This window comes from Pezoporus flaviventris, unplaced genomic scaffold (assembly GCF_033815535.1).
Source record: "Pezoporus flaviventris isolate CSIRO_AGI_PZ_B2104156 unplaced genomic scaffold, CSIRO_AGI_Pfla_v1 ptg000047l, whole genome shotgun sequence".
In the NCBI taxonomy this organism is placed as follows: domain Eukaryota; kingdom Metazoa; phylum Chordata; class Aves; order Psittaciformes; family Psittacidae; genus Pezoporus; species Pezoporus flaviventris.
The window spans coordinates 10,897,209-10,917,105 of NW_026892595.1; the positions used below are offsets into that span (position 1 = coordinate 10,897,209).

The 19,897-nt window shown below is 42.1% G+C and overlaps 1 non-coding gene across 1 annotated transcript; it reads left to right on the top strand.

The window, feature by feature from the left end:
• The first annotated feature begins 16,247 nt into the window (after window positions 1-16,247).
• TRNAN-GUU (transfer RNA asparagine (anticodon GUU)) lies at window positions 16,248-16,321 on the top strand. Its single transcript has one exon. It is a non-coding gene; the product is annotated as a tRNA-Asn (tRNA).
• The last annotated feature ends 3,576 nt before the right edge of the window (window positions 16,322-19,897 follow it).

Sequence of the window (19,897 nt, forward strand, 5' to 3'; positions counted from 1 at the left end):
AGAGCAGCTTTGATGGGCACCTGGCATGCAGCCAGAGTCAACCTCTACAATCTTTAGACACTAATAGTACAAGTAAGTGATCTTCTACTTGATAGATTGCAAAATGTGTTGTATTTTATCCCTGATTATGAGAATAATTTGATTAGCCTCAGCATAGCTATTAAATAGTTACAGAGAGATTGATTGTAGTGGTATGAAAGATTTCACCATTAATATTTCTACGAGAGAGATTCAGAACATAAACAGATTTCATGGCTGTTCTTAACTGGAGTATCTGAATATATGCCTTTCCTTCCCTATAAACCATGCACATCAGCTTGCCATAGAAATTTCTGTCAAAACAGGGATTCCTTTGATTTTCTAGTGCCTCATATCACAACATGTTGCTGTAGCATTAACACTATAGCAATGAGGACTTGGTTGCATAAATCACAGGAGACAAATGCCTGGAATAAAATACGATAATGAATAAAAAGAGGTGCAGTACGTGATGACCCTGATCCTGTTGTGTGAGAGATCTGAGTCAGATTTCATTCTGTTATTTCAGGGAGGATCGGTCCCATCACATGTGGTAGGAAATGTTGACTTAATTCTGATTCTGCCCTCCTTCTACCATTCAGTCTTCAAATTATGGGCAAGACCCAGAGCTGGTAAACCACAGCTGCTGCATAGCCTGAATTTAGGAGTGTATGCAGAGTCTGTGCTTAGGCTGCCAAATCACATTGCACATCCTCTGTTCATTCACTGTGCCTGCTAGAATAACTTGTTATGATACTGGACTTCCAAAGAATATATTAACTTCCTGACTCTCTATAGTAATACCATACAGATGGTTCAAATAAACATTCCAAGCCAGTGCATTTTTCATCTTGGGAAAAAAAAAAAAATAGCAATCCAAAAGAAGTTTTGTGTTTATTCAGCGCTTACTGTCATTGCCTTTGACACCAAGCACAAAATTAATAGTTTAAAAAATTGGAGTTACTCTCTAGGCCTTTGCATTGATTCTCTTTTGTTGTTCTTAATTTATTTTGTTGACCACTGCAGTCAAAAAGAGAGGAAAAACTGCTCATGGCATTAATTTTCCTGAGTTATTGCACTGTTCTGTCTCACTAGAAGTTTATTGTTGTTTTTATACTTCGAATAAAATGTAACTGCTTTTGTCTGAAGCAGAGTCTGTATAAAGAATTCAAATTGTTCTTGAATTTACCTTACTATTCTAAAATTTCTTTGACATTGATACAAAACCATGACTGGGTAAGTTATCCCCATTGAACTTTTGCATGCTATTAAAAATATGTTACTTTGTTTCTTTAATGATTTCATTGTCAGTTCATTTATTAATATTGCTGAAATAGTATGAGTGAGACCCTTAGGCAAAATCATAATGTAAATAATGGATCTTTTGGCTGTATAAGGGCTGAAGGTTTCGTTATATTTGATTACAAGTTTTGTACTTATATTACTGTAGGTGCCCTGAGTTTTGGCTTCAGAAAGGGTACACATGATTAAATAAAGATCTTGCTCCAAATATTGCTTTTATTGGTAACATACAAATTCCCACCAGAGATATGTCACAGGGTACAGGTCTTCCATTTCTATGTCATACTGCCATTTATAAAGTAATTTCCTAATGAAAATTGTTAGATGTGCCAGGTTTCTGAGTTGGATTCTTGTACTCTGAGCTGTAATTATGGAAAAACTTATGGATGGAATTATGGAAATTATGGAAAATACTGTGCATGTCCGTACTTTTCTGAGTTTTGTTTTAATTCTTTGGGCTAATTATGAAAAAAGTGATATTTCCAATGAGTTGTGGAAAAATCAGAGTTAGCCAAATACAAATGATACCTGTTTTTAAGTAGTTTTTCAAAGCTGGACACCAAGTTTTGATCTGTCATCCAGCTGTGAGTGATGTAGATAGAAATGTGTCCCTGGTTTCAGTGGGAGCAGGAGTAGGTGGTAGTTTTTCATTCTTATACCACACATGAAAAAAGCAATTGTGTATGCAAGACTTACAGCGATGTCAGATCTACATTTTTATATGTTTTGTTACAGTCTGTGAATAACTGGACCGTATGGATATAAATCTGTCCTTGATTAAGATAGATTATTCTGGTGTCCTGTTATAAGATTATTTTACATGAACAGAGCTATCATTGACAAGTACAGAATCATTCTGATTTATAGTACTTTATGAGAAATATACACATCTGTGAAAAATGCTAACTCATGGCTGGAATTAAGGGGTAGACACAGGTTCTTTTTATTCTGCTTTTGCATTAAGGAAAACTATTTGGCCTGTTACTGCTTCAAATAGTCATGGAAATTTGCTTTCATCAGAGAGCTATTCTTCATAATTTACAGATAAGGTAAATCAATCCATACTGGAAGTAAGGGGGTATTGTAAAACTGTGGAATTAGGCAAAGTACGTAAGAACATTCTGAACCCCCAAATGCTATATTAAGGTCACACACGTTTTAAATTAGGAGCCTCTGTTCTCACTCATAAATGTCTCAGACTTTCAACTACTGATCTGAAACTTTTGGTGGTTGAATATTGTAACAGTAGCCACTGGAATTAGTAGATACTGACCCTTGTGCCATATGACAGAGTATATATAACTGCTTGCTACCCTGGCCGGGTTCATGTGACTGGAGCGAAGAAATGGAGGTTAGCCTCTCACTAGATTTTTTGCACACTAGAATTTCATTATAAAGGTGAAACTGACTGTTTTTTTAATTATTCTATCAATACAAAATACACTTACTGAAAGAATAATGTTAAATTTAAATAATTTTCCCCCCATTCACATGGCACCTATCATACTGTATTCATAAGCATGAGGAAAGCAAAACACAGCTTAGTCTCACTGCCTTCAACTTTGTGGTTGTTACCAGTAAATGCCTGAACATTAATTTATATTTTATATTTTGAGCTTAGATTTAAAAAAATTTTTTTTTTGTATTGTTTCTTTGCTGGTTTTCTTTTGTTCTTGCTATCTGAAAGACATGTAACATGACAAGCACTGAGCATCTATTTGTGTGAAGCATACAAGGAAATGGAGAGTTATAAATATGTATGCCTGACAATAATATGTAACTATGACAAAGATATTCCTGCCTATGTTTTTGGAAGTGACCGTACAAAGCTAAGGTTTATCCAAATAATGGTAAAAATAACATTCTAAAAATGTTCTACTTACATAAATAGTCCGAAATACAAAAATGTGTACTTAGTCCCAGGTAGAAAAGCTTCTCTTTACAATATTTGGAGATAGATGTCCCTGTGGCTCCCTATCCCCCAAGATGTATTTTCTGCAGAGGTCTTTTAAATGTGAGGGAGGATAGAGTTTCGCAACAGTTTATTGCTAGATTTACAATGCCGGTGATAAAGTCATTCTTAAAAACTGGGATAGACTTCTCCCAGGAATTGATCTCTGGCTGGGTTAATGGATTATATGGGCCAGACTGTGTGTGTGACTAGCCCTTACACAGTAATGCTGCTGCAAACACGTGTGAGATTTGGCCTCACAGGAAACTGCATCTGAGAGCCCAGCACCCCTACCCACTGGGTGGGGTAACCTCTGCAACAGAGTAGGAATAAGACAGGGTCATGCTTATGCCTCTGCATTTATACAAAAGTTGGAAGAACAGTCAATGCCTTCCTAAAGGTGCTGGAAGGCAACAAAGTCCCTACATTGGTTTGATTACAGGAAGATTGTTCCTTTTGCAATTGCTCCTAACTGTGCTGTTTGAAACAACCATTGTCAAGATCACTGGTCAGCACATAGAAAGTTAATTATTTGGCTGTATATTTTTATATTATTAACTAGGTTTTATTGATATTCTTTTCTTTTTGTTTTGTTGCATAGAACATTAGCTGAAATCAACAGAGTGTAATTTTTTTTATTTGAAATACAAAATGATTTTTTGCTTTTAATATTTATATATAATTTTAAACAATCTCCAGAAGACCTGTGCAAAAGCAGAAACAGTGGCTGACTTGGTGCATTGAATGGGTGGGTTTTTTTTTGTCCTTGCCGAGTACAATAAGATCACTGTGTCCCAGAGTCTTTATCATACCACCTAACTGGTTTGCAAAACCTTGCTGCTGCGGGCAGCTTGATCTTGCTGCCAGTGACACGGGTGGCACCCCCCTTTCCTTTTTGTCTGCAGCAGAAGCAGGATTGGGCTGCCCAGTGCCTGCAGCATGAAAATTTGGCGGCTCCTCAGCATCGCCCCGGGTGTGTGGTGATTTTTCACTCTTCTTTGTTTCAAAGAGCTGCATTGAGGGCTGCTCCACAGTAGCAAAACTGAAGCAACACAGAGTATGAGAAAAGCAAACAAAAACTTTACAAATTCGCTTTTGAAATTCAAATCCTTTTTACAAGGTTGTGAGATTGCAGTTATTAATTTTGGCATGTCTTTTTGTTTGATTATTGCCTTTGAAGTGGGTCTGGCCTTATATCAGGGTAACTTCATTTTGCATTACTTGGTGACAACCAGGTTTTGCTTACACAGAAATTGACAGATTTTTGTAAGAAAGATACAAAGAAATGGTATTGCACAGATGTAGTATGTTCACATGCACATATAGGTGCACAGAATACTTACTCATGTCACAAGCTGGTGGTTTTGGGCTGCTGCAGCAGCACTCAATGTGCCTCTTGGAGTCTGCAGGCGGCCGCTGCCGTTTCTCTGCCATGGCAGCCCGATGCCCTGGGAACTGTGCTGGCAGGAGGGAGCTGCTGTGGGGGGCTGCTGCTCAATGTGAGGGGCTGGTGAAGAAGAGGCGGGTGCGGATGGGGCTGTCCACTGCTGCCTCCTCTCAGAGGATCTTGAGGTGGAGGAGTCACTGCCACATGATGGCTGCAAGGAGCCAGGGCAGAGGCCCAGGTGGTTCTTTTCAGGTGGAGGCAGTACTTTGATGAAAGAACTGGAAGAAAACAGTCAGTGGAGCCGGAGCACAGCTGGCCCGGAAGCAGGAGGTGGGTGTGAGGCAGGGAAGGGCAATAGTGGGATGGGTGACACTACATGGTGCCTGTGGAGAAGAGCAGGAAGGAGCACTGTTGCTATGGTGGCCACTGAGGTGTTTGAGGGCTGTGGTGTGGTCACGGGGTTGGCTGAAGGCAGGTTCCTGGAATGGGGTCAGGGTCTGTGGGGTGCGTGCTGGCGGGCACTGCAGGCTGCCCGGGGTGTGTTTTTCCCCCAGGGGAGACCCTTGATGGTTGCCATACTGGTATGCTCCCAGGCGGGACGGATGTTGTGGCCCTGCTGCCATGTCAGGATCAGCAGCTCTCCTGTGTGCGGGGCTCAGGTGTGTGGGGCTCAAATATACCTTTTTATTAGCAAAGCCAAAAGCTCTGTGAAATTCAAACCTTTCTGCATCCCTACAGCTTAAGCGGTTCTATGGGTAATTATTTTAAAAACAATTACACAAGATGTTACCTTAGGCAAATCATAAAATTAAGAGTACAGTGCCATATCGTCAAATTTCACGTCAGTAGGCAGTTTTAAATTCTGCAGCCTTCTGGATTCCTGTGATTCGGTGTTTGCTCACAATACATGTCAGGGGAAAACATATGGTAATCCCATGCAGAAATAAATGTGACTGAATCCTGTTTGCTTTCAAATAATTGCATTTATTTACATCAGTTTAACCTCCATTTAAAATGTCATGTATATCCCAGCTAGATTAATGCATGTAAAAAAACAAGCCTCTGTGGGAAGTGTTTTGAGTAAGCAATTTGTTTTGCTTGTAATTAATGGATTCTTACCCAAAGTACAAGTTATAAATAAAAATAAACTAATGGTGAGGGGTAGTTTGCTGCTGTCGCTCAAATAGTGGACAGTTTAGTAATTACAGACCATCAAAGAACTGCTGCACTGCTAATTATTATATTTTAAGAATTTACCAGCCTTTCATCATTCGAAAGAAACTTGCATTGAAGACTTTAAATATATGCTATAAATAAAATAAGCCTGTTAAGTGAAGTGATGGTTGGTACTTACAGCTCACACAGGAGAACGCCACCTTTCCTTGTTGCTTTGTCTGATACAGAATGCCACGTTGTGAAATAGGTAGCCAAATCTCATTTAGCCACGTGTATTTGCGTCTATACGGAGGGCTTAATTCTGTAAACATGCGGGCAGCTTGGCTAGGATGAGAAGCTTTAGAAGCAAAGTTGGAGAAAGTTATTTGAGCATTTATAAGGCTAGATCCAGAACACATTGAAAAATCCATTCACAGAAACCTTGTATGCAAACCTTTGACCTGAAAAGAAAGAGTACCAGTGAGGAAGATGTTGGCAATAGTTGCACCTGCTCTGAGCTAGAAAGGTGTAATTCTAACACATTTTTATATGTCTTATTTTTTATTTAAAATACTTATGGATACTTTGATAAGTATTTTCATTTTCAAAACTGAGTAAGTTACTAGCCACAAAAGTGTTTTTTCACAGTTGTGATTCTCCATTTACTTTGTATCAAAATGAACAAAACACACATTTCAATGGTAATTTTAGTCAAAAACTGGATTTAGGATGTAAATTATGTCATATATGTCTATTCGTTTTCCTCACAGAGGTAAACCTGCATTTAATACCTCCTAGTCTGTGATCTTTGTATTACCTAGAATTAACGTAGTATTGAAAAATGTGTTTATGTACACACTGGTGCTGGAGATCATGAACTTTTTGTCTTGAGGGAGGAGCAGGTACATGCAATGTAGAGATGATTGTAATATATTTCCATCAGAAGTATTGCAGAGCTCTTGGACCTTGACAAGACTTAGGATTTAGCATTGCTTTGTTCATCTGCTTATAAACAGATATCTGTACAGATTGCAGACATATTGTCTCCAGTAAGGAGGCATCCACTGCCAAGTTGATCTATATAGTTTGTCTACCCGTTTATCTTAGTTTTATATCATAATGAAAGAGTAGTCCTGAATCTGTCATTTAGAATATTGACACGAGATTGCATTATCCATCTAAGTAAGATTTCCAGGATGGAGATTATAGACCTCTGCAAATACAACACTGAAATTGTAAATAATATAAAACAAATGCTAAATATTGTACTCTTCAGTAATTTTCATTGAGCCAGACTCTAATAATCATTAAGGCATGTAAAAAATACACAGATATATGGTTAATATGAAAGGTCAGCTGCAGGCCGTGGTTATTTTTAATTCATTGAATTGTTTTCAGCAGGCATATCTGTATGTGGCGTAATCTCTTGCCCATTTTCAGCAAAACATCCCTAAATTCATCATACACGAAAACAGAGCTGGAGGAAGAGGAAATGAACAATTTTCCAATTTATGCAATTTAAGAGAAATATGCGGGGGGTCTTTAATGATCATTGGCTGTATGAAATACACATTATCTGTACCTATCAAGCTGCAAAAGCCTATGGAAGACGGCAGAAATGCTGTTTTTAAAGGGTTATGTAGTCTTGTGAGACTAGTTTTATTATAAATCTGCTTATGTGTCATTGAACTGCATACTGTACTTTGTAAAATACTATAAACATAATTTTTGTTGTTAATATCATAATTCATTTGACATGTTTTAGCTTGATGGTTTTGGGCATAATATTTTCACAAGCTTTAAAAAATCCTAAATTAAGACCAAATGAAATAATTTCAGAAAATGAGCTATTTTAAGGTTGCTTGACACTTTAATTGTGAATTAACTGATTTTAACAGTACCGTTGTGTTGCTTAACTTATTTTTAAAAAAAAAAGATTGAAAATTTCCAGGTGCATTGACAGACTCATGCACACCTGTTTTGGGGATTTTGGGTGGTTTGTTTATTTGCTTGTTTTAATAAACTACAACAAAGAAAAAATCTGAGAACCTTGAAATAACAGTTTCATGGGTATGTAAGGAAAGCAATTGTTAAATGGCTCTGAGTGTTAGCAGAATTTATTAAAGCTAGTTAATGTAATAAAAAGACTAGAAAGGGCTATAAGACTTAAAAATATGTTGTACACAATCATATGTTTTTCATATTTACTATTTTCACTTAGGTGGAAATTGAGCAGATGTACAGTGCATTAACAGTGTGAAAAAACAGTAAAAAAGCTAATGATACCATAATTACTGTTTGCTGTATGAAAACCTGAAAATGCTGGATTGTGTTCTATTGAAAAATACATAGTTGTAAGTTGTCATAATGCAGGATGATCATGAATCTCTTTAGTAGCAATTGGGATATGTTGCGGTGTGTATTTATTAATATACCATAGTTTCTTAAAGTAGAATTTCATATATGTATAGTAATTACTCAGAGGTAGTAAATAATTGCAACACAAACTTGAAGAAATCTAGAAAGGCTTTTATGTAGTGAAAGAAAAGTGAGAAAGAAGAAGGGAAAAGGAATAATTTTAGTCCTTTAAGGCCTAGAGGATTCCTGGGTAGGTGAAATGATGAGATTTTATGTGTTGTCTGACTGCTCTTGGTCTTATTATTAGGGCCCTGCCCCACAACCTCAAGGAGCAGGAGGAGGACTTGGTATTGTCAGAATATGCTGCTGTGCACAGCCTGTATTTCCTTTTCCTGGGAGGATTATGCTGCGTGTAAGTGGCAGCATTCTGCGTAGCAGCAGAGATGTCTGAATGGAAGATCCCTTCCCCCAGCGGTAGCACATCTCGGTAAATGTTCTGTTCACTTGAGCCAGGGGCATTTTGACCAAAATGTATTAAACTTTGGAGACATGACGTCTTCTGTTCCTATTTATTAAGTACTGCATGGGATTCTTTATCTAAGGGCAAGTTGTTCTTATTTCATTCACAGTTAATGAACTGCATGCATGTGGAAAGGGAGAGATATTTAGCTTCTGTATGTCTCTGAAATAACTTATAATCTAATAAAAATAGTTTATAACAAAGGCCCTCTGAAGGTAAATGACAAAACAGGATTGTGGCTTCTTATAACACCCTTACACTCTCTTACCTTTTATGGCCCAGCTTAGCTGTATTAAATGTCCAAACAATACTCGTTGTACATTGTATTCATTTTCAGACATGCACCATGCTTTTATTTTACCTTTGATTTCCTTGGCACATGAGATACAGTGGCACACGAAGATACAGTGCAGTCATCTGTCCAGTTCCCTTCCTATAGCCATATTGTATATTAAACTCTTATGCCCCACAGTGTTCTGCAGGAGATTATCCAAGAAATGATAAATCCTCGGTAGAAGCTATCAAAGCATCGTTGCCCTTTTGTAGCTGCCAGAAAGACCCTCACATCTCTTTCACTGTCACTGCATTATTGATTAGCTTGCGCAATACTGAAGCTGTATTGATTGCAAATATTTAGGGATGAAAAAGGAAACATTGTCCTTGAAGGTATTTGTAGTCCTCATTTCTGTCAAAGAGATCGTCTCTTGTATTTCTCTGGCTGTCTTCTACATATGCTGCAGGCAGATGTGTTCATCCAGGGCTACCAGCAAGATGGGCAAATGGCTGCCTCACCCTGCTGTGGCTGGTAGTCACCAAAAACCTGAAAGGGGACAATAAAGAAGAGTGCTTAGATAAAGATTGCTTATTTGGTTTTCTACACATATGCATTTTGACAGAAATTATATGAAGCAAAACCCATTTCCTATTCATCTATGTTTTAATTAATTTGTATTTTAAAATTATCTTAATGATCCAGGCAATCTAGGCCATGAGGTCTGAAACAGTCCTGCCTAAAATAGTACATAACTGGCTGATATTCTAGTCCCATTAGAAACATAGGCGCTGAAATCGCAGCACATTCTGTCTCGATATTCATGGGTTCTCCTAATCCAGTTACAGAAATACTCCGTACAGACAGGCTAAAATGCAAGACCTGAGAAGAATCTTAGCTTGTTGATCCATTTGGGTGAAGTCTATAAATGGACCTTGCAAATGAAAAACAGTAAAGCATGCAACAAAACAATTCCCTGGTAATTTGCAAGTTGCTTCTTGCTGTCCCTTCTCCAAGAAGATCCTGGCACTTGCAGGTGGTTTCTGCTTGGTTAGTGTACAGTTAGTTCCCTGGCTGGTACTTAAACTGAAATCATTAACATGTGTCTTGTGTGTTACCTGAATGAAAGGCGAGTTCACGGGTTATTATTGCCCATTTTTTCTCTTTGCTCCTGCACTTCCCTGTTTCGATTACAAATCCCCCTCCAGGCACAAAGCAAGCTGGACACCTACAGTGCAGCTAAAGAGTTATTTGTTCCCTAGGTGGACACTAATGAATGACTGCAGTGCTGCCCTGAGTGAGGGGGTCCCCACTATTAAAAGTTTAATAGAAAGATCTGAGAAGCTGGGGGCCAAGAGGAGGAGGAGGGAACAGGGAGCTGTGAGTAACTCACTAAGTGCCTTCTCTGTTCCTTTGCTGTAGTGGAGATTATACCATCCATTAGGACAGGAGCAACAGGAGAGAGGTCAGTTCCCTCTGCGTTCTTCTTCTGCGTTCAGTCTCACCACAAGCTGCTGAAACTGCAAAAATATGTTGGTCCCTTTCCACTGTAAAGTCTCTGAAAGCAGCAGGGATATGGCCTGCCTGAAAAAACGAGCTAATTCAGACTTCCTTTCACTTTTCTGATTTTTTATCCTTTTGTTTCCCTCTCACACCTCTTTGTTCTCTTTTAAATCCCTGATCTGTCTCTCTTTTCTTTACTCTCCATGCTCTTCTCTTCCTCTACTTCATGCTTTCCAAGATTTTGCATTAGGATAGGTGTATTTAATTTGGAGGCCTTTCTTTTTATTTATTTTTTTCTTTAAATATTCCAGCACCCACATGAATTCCTGTCTATGCTAAGCAATCATTAAATTTCATAGAACACTGGAAATATATTGTCCCTTATTTCAACCAAGGTAGGTACAAACCTCACTTTTTCTCTCAGTTGTAGGTGAGTGAGATCTAAGTTTTGCTTTTAGTTTTTTATCTAGGCTCTATTACTGTAGCATCTGTCTATTTTTGAGACCCTGTGAAAAAAAGGGGTTTGTTATAACCAAGAGAGAGGGAAGGAGAGAGGTATCCTTTAGTTTCTGTCTGCTGTAGATTACCAAGAACATTCTGAATATCTCTTACATAATCCTTATGGGGAACAAGAAGAACCTCTTGTATATAATGTCTCTTGTATATAATTCCTATTATAACTCCAAGAAGGAGTGTTTTATGGGAGGTTCAGGCCACCAACATGTTTGGTATCCTGAGGTCCTGCAGAATGCTGCTCACACTGCAAGGGACAGCCAGGGAATAGCAATGGAAAAAGCTTTCTCGCACCAGAGGTGTTGAGAAAGTTAGAATTTTGCTGGAGCTAACCATAACAATAGGAATTGATGTTTGTTTTCATGGTGCAATGTTATAACCTCCCTCCATTTTGGCGATAAGAGTTCTAGGATTAAGAGACCTCTGTTAATCTTCTGCTAGCCAGTGATAAATGTAGCTGAAGGAACTAAAATAAAATGGCTTCTCTATGGTTCTTTGGATCCCCTGTGTCATCTTTCCTACAGAGCTCTTCTAGAAGGCAATGCAAGAACATTTTTAGCATGTAAATGCATCCTAAAAAGAGCACTGATACCTGAATGTGATGCCTGCTCTCTTTGAAACAGTCTGATTAAAAAAAGGCATTCGGAAGTGGTGCTGCCCACACAACCTGTCAGCACAGGTTTAAGATTGCTGCCTGGAACAACATGTCAGATTCCTGTTTGGAAATATCTGGAGTGGATCCACAAACCTTACCTGCGCTCTCCTTTCTCACTGCCTTTCCTTCAAACGTTAGTGCTCTGGCTTAACTCCAGCACTTGGACAGATGTAAAGCTGGCTAGTGTGATCACCTGTGAAGTAACTTTTAAAAGAGTGGCAGATGTTTTCTGGTGAGACTATTACAGAGAGATGTGTTTTCCTAAGCATTTTAAGGATACAAAATTTGTGTTCTTGTCATTTTTTAACAAACAGTGATTTTGTGCCCTTCAGTTTTTTTCTTAAATTTAGGCTATTGAAGAAAATAGTTTTATACTATGCTAATAATTTGATTGTACATGTTAACACATGCTTTCATATTACTCTGAATAGGCTTTCTGAGCCAAGGCCTATGTTTAGAACTTACCTCTGAATCCTGGTCTTCAGAAAATGCTAAAATAGGTTGCTTCTCCTGAGAACATAGGCTGACAATTCCTTTGCTTTCCTGTGTGTTCTGGAGAGACAAGATTAGAGTTCAGTTGCATAAGACTCATTCTTATTTTCATGATATTCACTATTTTTTAAGAACTCTTCAGCATTCTTACTTAGGTGCAGTTCAAAAAACCTGCAAAGACAGGAAATTTCTCTCTTTCTTACCATGATAATGGAAAGTGCTCAAGAGAAATAAGTGCTATGTGAGAATCATCCTTGGCGTTATGCTTACTTCTTGTGTCAGTAAAATTTCCTTCTTTTCACTTTTTTGAAGCAGTATCTTAAAACCTTTTTGTTGGTGATGATGGGTTTTGGTTGGGGTTTTTCGTGTGTGTGTAAACTATTAAACTGCCATAATGATTACACTGTTTTCAGTAGTCACTCAAAAAGATAGATTGCAGGGAATTGCAATGCAAAATTCCCCTTTATATTCTGTCAGGAGAGAGCTGAAGATCACTTCCGAGCTCTCTCCATTTGGTTTGATTTTGTGGTGTTTGGTTGTTTTTTTCCCTCCACAGCTGCATATTCCAAATTACTGGTAATAGCAATGGCTGTCTTACAGTTTTTGTCACACTCAAACAACACACTGAATTTTGTCTTTCCTGAACATGAGGCAAGTGCAACCATGCGTTTCATGATCAGAACCAGGCAGCTTATGCCATTTCCTTTTGGTAAATGTGGTTATGGAGGTCAACAGAATGGTTGACTTTTAGGCTACCCAACAGTGTGCAATTAGCAACACCCTGAGATTTCTGGATTTTCTCATCCAGCCTTCTTTTGTGTGACTTGCATTATAGGAGAAGCCAAAGCTAAGTGAACTGGAGAGGTCAGTAAAATGCTATTGTTCAGTCTTGTTCTTTGCTTTTAAGGTAAGTTGATCCCATATGCAGGGACGTCCAGTAATTTTCTGACTTAACCTATACACCCAAGAATAGAAGTGTTTAGTTAATAAAGTCTTAGAAAAAAAATGGTAAGACACCTTTGTATCTGAAAAACAGTGAATCAGTATGCAAACAACTGAATAAAAAACCCCAAACAACTCCAAGTGCATTTTATTTGAAGGATGAAAAGAAGTCTTTCAACTGATCAAAAAACCCTGTCTGTGTCTGCCTTTTGAATACTTCTTCAGGAATAATGCTTTCCATAGTTTGATGCTTGCAGCTCCATAGTGAAAAAATTTTTGTCATGGAAAACTTATTCTCTACTTTTATTAATCTTAATGGCACTGTTGAATTATATTAGTTATCCATTTATTTTGGTGTTCTGGTAAGGACTAGAATCATATGTTTCAGAGGAAAACACAAGAATTCTTTGGATAGTAAGCTGGGCCTCTGTTACAAAATAAGCAATCAGAAATATATTGGGGCAGAAACAGAGCAAATGTTCTGAATTTTTGGGGGACTGTGTTTTGTACTTTGGGCTGAGTTGTAACTCAAGAGCTGGCAAATAGTTCACCAAAAATGACACATAGAATAATAAATAATATAGGCACATGTGCTTGTTGGGGCGTAAATGGTTCTTTCCTTTGAGAAATTGTAGAAATAGACTAGTTAATGAGTAATTCTGTGGTGTAAGTGGGAAAATTATTTTGTTTCTGTTATATCCTACAGAACTGGTCTTAGGAACAGTTCTGAGTGAATAACAAGACTTATTTTTCTGAACAGAAGATGAATAAATGGTATGTTTCTAAAAATCATAAACAATACCCAGTTTCAAACTCTGTTCTGTTCCAGAATGTCCTTTCTCTGACACGCAGGAACTAAAACCTGTATCAGAAGAAGGTCACAGATATCATAATGATGAACATGCAAGTTCATGGATCTCAAAATAACAATACAACAACGTTATACAAGATTTAAATATTATAAAATATAAAAATAGTTTTACATTACATAGTGTAACATTTTCATATATTCATATGGAAAACATTTTGCTTACATGTATGTTTTTATAAAAATATAAGCAAAAATATAATCCATAATTAGTGAATCCAATAATGGTATTTAAATTATATACACTAGATATTGGAAAAAAAACAGATACAATCCACAAGAAACAGCGTATCAAGGAAGAGAACTGTGCAGTTATAAAGAATAAAGCACTGATAGAGAGGATGATTAATCTGAAGCAGCAGCCCTTTCTGGCTCCTGAATGCTTCAAACAGCACTTGGCCTCTTCCTTTCTACTGAAGATACAGTCAGAAACCTTCTCCTAAGGGTAGATAGCTAATCTTTTCCATTTACAGAGTAGTGATAGATAATGTTGCTCTCTGGTACGATGGCTCACTGGTTACTGCTTCAACAGTCAGCAAAACTCATCCATGATCAGATCTTTTGCTGATCTGTGGGTTTCGAGACAAAGGGGTAGCATTTGCTGTTGTGCATGTTCTTCTCATTTTTTTTTTTTTTTACCTTATAAGTCTTTAAAGAAATTAAATGAAAGTGAGGAAGAATGCTAAGAAGAAAGGTGCCAAAGTGACTCTGTAACCCCACCTGCAGCACTCTCACTGTCCCAATACATGAAACAGGCAGCCTTAAATGTCTAATGCCAGGTCCCGTGCTCCAATCAGACACCTCAAAATTAGAGCTTGTGCTCAGTATCAGCGTAGCAAAGTCCCTTTTGAGAGCTGGATGCTAGACACAGATTTTGAAAATAGTTAAGTTTACACTTATTAAAACTAATGGGAATATTAAATGCATAAAAAGTAAAATGTTTCAGGGCCCAAAATCCATGCCCAAATGTCTCTCTGTTGGTCTACGGGCTAGACCTTTTTTCAGACTTAAATCTTGCTATTTCCACAAAATACCTTTGCTTGTGCATAAAGTCACAGGACTGTTTGCTTGTCCTCCTACACGGAGAAAATAGAAGTGGTCCAGCCTCTGAACTGGTTCTTCTGAGTCTGAGAATAGTAGAGGTCTGCTGAAGAAAACATGACACAGTGGGCATGATGCCCTAGAAAGCAATCTTTAAAATAACTTTAATTACTTCTGAGGGCTTGCATATCTCGTCTTTCTCCCTCTTATTTGAAAAGATTTTGATCAGTAAGGTATCTACAATATGCAGTAAAACGAAGCAGTACTGTGATAACACTGACATTTACATAGCTCTTTTCAAAGTACTGGGAAAACTAGTGGCTGAGCTGTGGACAGTGCATGCGGACAGTTAGCTTAAGTTACTCACTGGGCTGAGGAATGAAGTCTTACAGCAAGGTTGAAGAACAAGGTATCGTACAAAATGTGACAGCTGGAGTAACACTCTTTTGCTCTTACTCCTGCTGCTCAAGACTCTCTGGTTTCGAGAGTGAGTAGGGATTTCTTGGTCTGGGGTGGGCAGAGACCGGGAGATAATCAGCATTCTCTTGGGAAAGAGCCAGCACGCATCCTGGTGCCTTGGGTGCCATGTCCCAGCTCCACTTCGTGGCATTCAGTGGTCAGAAAAGTCATCAGGTAGAGCTTCATGGAGCCACAGGGACAACATGAAGTGACCGACTTAAGAGAGATTCTAACAGTATCAGCTAATGAAAAAAAAAGGGGAAAACACTTGCTCAAGTTTGGATGAGAAAACTCTACTTGGCAGAGCTGTAGCTATAGATAATTTACTGTAAGGTCATGTGGGAAGCAGATTTTGATACAATGATAATAAGAATGATAGCTTTTCTTCACTGCTGTTTTCAATCACTAGAAAGGTAGATACAATCTGCCTACTTACGCGCGGAGGGATGCTGCCTGCTTTAAACAGTCTAACTGCTCCCTGTAGTCACTTAAATTACCTTTTAGATATATTAATAGGGCAATTTTGCAATGATATTTGGGAATTGCATTTTGGTTTGCACGTGTAATGGATGAATTAGCAGCAGCCAAGAAGAAGCAGTTTCACCTCTGATTCCTTAATTTATTCCCCGGAAAAAAGACGCTGCTCTGAACAATTGTTTTAGGAATTAGCCTTTCATGTTGGCTAGAAGAAGAAAGGAGAAAAGCCGCCCGGTTGTACACGGTGGCCCGCAGGTCGCCGTAGCGAGGAGGAAGCAAGGTTGGCACAGCGGCGTAACACAGGACTGGCGTGGTGGAAAAAGCAGTAGGAGGGAGTCTCTGTGGCGCAATCGGTTAGCGCGTTCGGCTGTTAACCGAAAGGTTGGTGGTTCGAGCCCACCCAGGGACGGGTTTGCCTTTTGGCTCGCCGTCTTTCTGTGCGTGCTCGCCGGGGAGGATGTGAGATTAGCGCTGGCGGCCGTGCCGGCGCCGCGAGTTTCTGGCAGGGGGGCCCCCGCTGGGGAGCCCAGCAAGGCGCGGCGGCAGCGCTGCCAGCGGAGGAGGCCGGTCCCGCCGCCTTGAGTCCTGGTAGTTAACAGCCGTGCTGCAGCGGCCACGCGAGCCTACGGGTCGAGAGGGTCCCGGCTGGCACGGCGTGGGGTTAATATGGCCCTTCCTCCTGGGAGGAAAGTGTAGACCTCCCCCCAGCCCATTTCACGCTGGTGGGGGCTCTCTGAGCGCCACTCTTCTGACGGGTGGGCAGAGGCGAGAGCCTCCGGGAGTTTCTTCACCCTGAGGTCCCGCCGTGGAAGGTGCAAAGGAAAATACCATATTTGAGCTGCATACTAATCGTTAATGACGGCGCCGCGCGATAACAGGGTTTGCTCCAGGAGACACTGCGTTCACGGCACTCCAGCACCCGAGCTACCGCCATCGGATAACGTGAGCTGGAGGTTCTGCTCGGGGGGTAAACGCCGTCAGCAAGAATGATTATCGTTATAACCGCTGTTGTGTGGGGCTGTCGCCGCTGCCGTCCCTGGTCGTCACACACAACCTTTCGTCTCTCCGCGATGGACGACGGCACCGGCGCGGCTCCAGCCTCCGTCCCGGCGGGAAGCAGACCCCTGGGGCCCGGCGGGCGGGTGCGCTACCCTTGGAGCCGCCGCCGGTGCCGGTCCCGCTCCCGCCGGTGGCTCGAGGCCCGTTTCCTGCTGGCAGCAGCACTGCCTCTCCGGCCCGCCCTGTCCGCACGAAGCCTCTTTGCATAAATGAATGTTAAAAGCAATTACGTTGGGAGCTTCGCCTAAACGTATCAATTAGAAGTTGGCACCTTCGCCGTATCCGAGCCCGTGAGCTGATTATAACGAGCGTTCCGGCCGCTTGAAATCCGGTTGCCTTCCAGACCAGCTCCTGACAGCTCTGCGAGGGTCTATTTACAGTTTATAGAGAGCAGGATTCGTATTAAAAATGCCCCCTTCCCCGGTGAAATTGTATTTCACTGATCTTTCTTTTCAACTCGCCTGTTTTGAATAAAGGATATAGCCCTCTTAAAGGTCAGGCTGATGACAGGACATGGCCCTCGCTAGCTAAGATACCGAAGAAAAGACATGGATTCAGACACACCGAGGAACCTTGAATTTTTTGAAAGTAATAAACCCTAAATGGTCGGTGTGCTGGATCTGCAGCTGTTGGCTGGCATAGTTTTTTCTCTTTTTTTTTTTCCCCATCACCCGCATCTTTTCATTTTTTTCATTAAAAACTGTAAAACCTGGCAGCTGTGTTCTCAGCACGGGATAGGTGCAGCTCGCTGCGGGACCCACCTGCTGACCTCAGCAACGCCTCACCCACAGATGTTCCCCAGTGACAGGTACAATTTTATTTTAACTCGAGTCATTCAGATAAACCTCCTTCTCTCCGTTCCCGTGGTGTTGGCAGCGGAAGGATGGATCCAGCTCAGGAGCCAGCGAAGCCTGGCGACGGACAGGGTTTTCAAACCTGAGTTTGTCTACGCTGGGGTTGCCTGTCACCGGGCGGTCACCGAGAGCTCTCAGGAATCACAACAGCTAAGTGATCACGGCAGTGTAAAGAAGCAGTGGCTGGAAAGGAGGTAATTTAGGAGCTAAAATTCACCGAAGTGATACTTCAGGAGGAAGGTTCTGCTCCCAGGCAGCAAGTCCTGCTTTCCCTAGCTGGTCATACATGGGTTTTACAGAGGTGATTCTTGCTGACCAGGAGGTCTCTTAACTCTCCTTCCAGGTGTTGCACGTCGGTGTGCAAATGCACCCATCAAACCGCTTAAAACAGATGCGGGGTGTGAGCACTCACTACGCGTTCCCTAGATGCGGGTACAGTAGGAGGCTCTTCAAACGCGCATCGTGGGTTCGGTAACACACAGCAGCGTTGGGGCGGTGCTTAAGAAAATCATTTTGTGCAAGTGGAAAGTGCTTCATCGCTTCTGCTCACCAACTAATTACAATGAAGGTTGTGGAAAACGGGACACCTGGTCCATTTACTTCTATTTTTTTTTTGGGGGGGGAGGGAGGGGGATAGGGACTCGATGCTTTCTTCTTATGAAGTAATATTTTTTTAGAGGTCAGTGAAGCTCTCAGTTCTCAGCCATGAAAAAAAAAACAAACCCTCACAGCTGTGCAATGTAGCGAGAGAAACCATCCGATTCTTAGCTTAATCCATTTGTCTATACGCGGTTTGGGACAAACGCTCTTCTAAGTGCAGTGAGGGACTGCATCACCTGATACTTTTAGGAAAAGCCCTGACATATTCAGAGTGACCTGTTAACAAATACCGAGTTAAACCCCAGCCTTAATATTTCAAACCAATATCCCAGCCAGATTCTAGCGCGGTTGGGCAAGAGCGGACGTCGACATACCCGAAGAAGCCCCGAGCCGCAGAAGACACCCTGCACTGCCCGTTCGCCTGGGTGAACAGAACCACCCGCAACCCGCCGCGGCTCTTTGTTCGCGGGGACGCGGGGCCGGGGGTGCAGCCCTGCCGCGGTTCCCCCCGCGGGCAGCGCCCGGGGGCTCCGCTTCTCGGCGAGGGGTAGGGGTGGGAGCCCTACCGCCGCGGGCCGCCCGCCTGCCACTGCCCGGCGGATGGAGGCCGGTGGGAGCCCGGCGCTGCCCGTGGGTGCGGGGCACCCCTCGGCCGCCGCGTCCAGCGCGGCCGTGGGGGAGGGGAGGGCGCGGCTGCCAGCACTGCTGCCGGCCCGGGCCGCGCCGGCCTCCGCCTTCGCTCCGGGACACACACACACACACACACACACACACACACACACACACACACACACACACACACGGTGGGACAAAAGAACGCTGCCCCAGCCACAGGAACCCCGGTGGAGGGCCCGGCTCTGCGTAGAACCTCGGGGATACGCTCCGCTCCCTCCCCTCCCTGGACCTTCCAGCTGCCTCCCGCCACCGGGCGAGGCGGAGACGGAGCCGGGATCCCCCCCCCCGCTGCTGCCGCCGCCACCCCCTGGTCCTCTCGATGCTGCCGCTGTCCGCTCCACCCCGCAGCTGCTCAGCGGCTGCCCCGGAGGGCTCGGCGGGGCCTCGCGCGGAATCCAGGTGCGGGGAGCGGGCCCCCGCGGAACCGCCGGGCTCCGGGCGCTGCCCCAGGGCCGGGATCTGCCGGGAGTGTCCCGCCGCGGGGGCCGTGCTCTGCCCCCGGCTGCGGAGCATCCTCGCCCGGCTGCGCGCGGCTGCGAGTGTCGGTACGGAGGAGGCATGCGGCCGAACCGGCTTCCAGAGGGCTGCGGCGGTGTCCGGGATGGAAACGGGGCGGCCGTTGATCAGCCCTCTTTGAAGTTTGGCCAATATTTAGTAACTTGGGAGGCTGATAGATGAGGGATAAAATAGCCACAGCCCTAGGGAGGTCGGGGACTCGGAATATTTGAAACGTGGAAAACTGTAGAGCTCGCAGAAAGGGTGCAGAAAACAGCCATCTTGAATATTTTAATCTCTGG